Here is a 209-nt window from a genome sequence, read left to right on the forward strand (position 1 = left end):
GCATAACCTTTGCACAATGAATATCTCGTTTCGGTTGTGAAGGACCTGGTTCACCTTGCTTCACCCAGGCCTTTTTTCGTTTAGGATTCTCGTAATGAATCCACTTCTAATCACCAGTTACAATTCGATGCAAAAATCCCTTCCTTTTCTGTCTTTGAAGCAGCAATTCGCAAACGGTTTTTCTTCTTTCAACGTCTTTCTTTTCAATT

The sequence above is a fragment of the Thermobia domestica genome, chromosome 1 (genome assembly GCF_964235325.1).
Source record: "Thermobia domestica chromosome 1, izTheDome1.hap1.1, whole genome shotgun sequence".
Taxonomy (NCBI): domain Eukaryota; kingdom Metazoa; phylum Arthropoda; class Insecta; order Zygentoma; family Lepismatidae; genus Thermobia; species Thermobia domestica.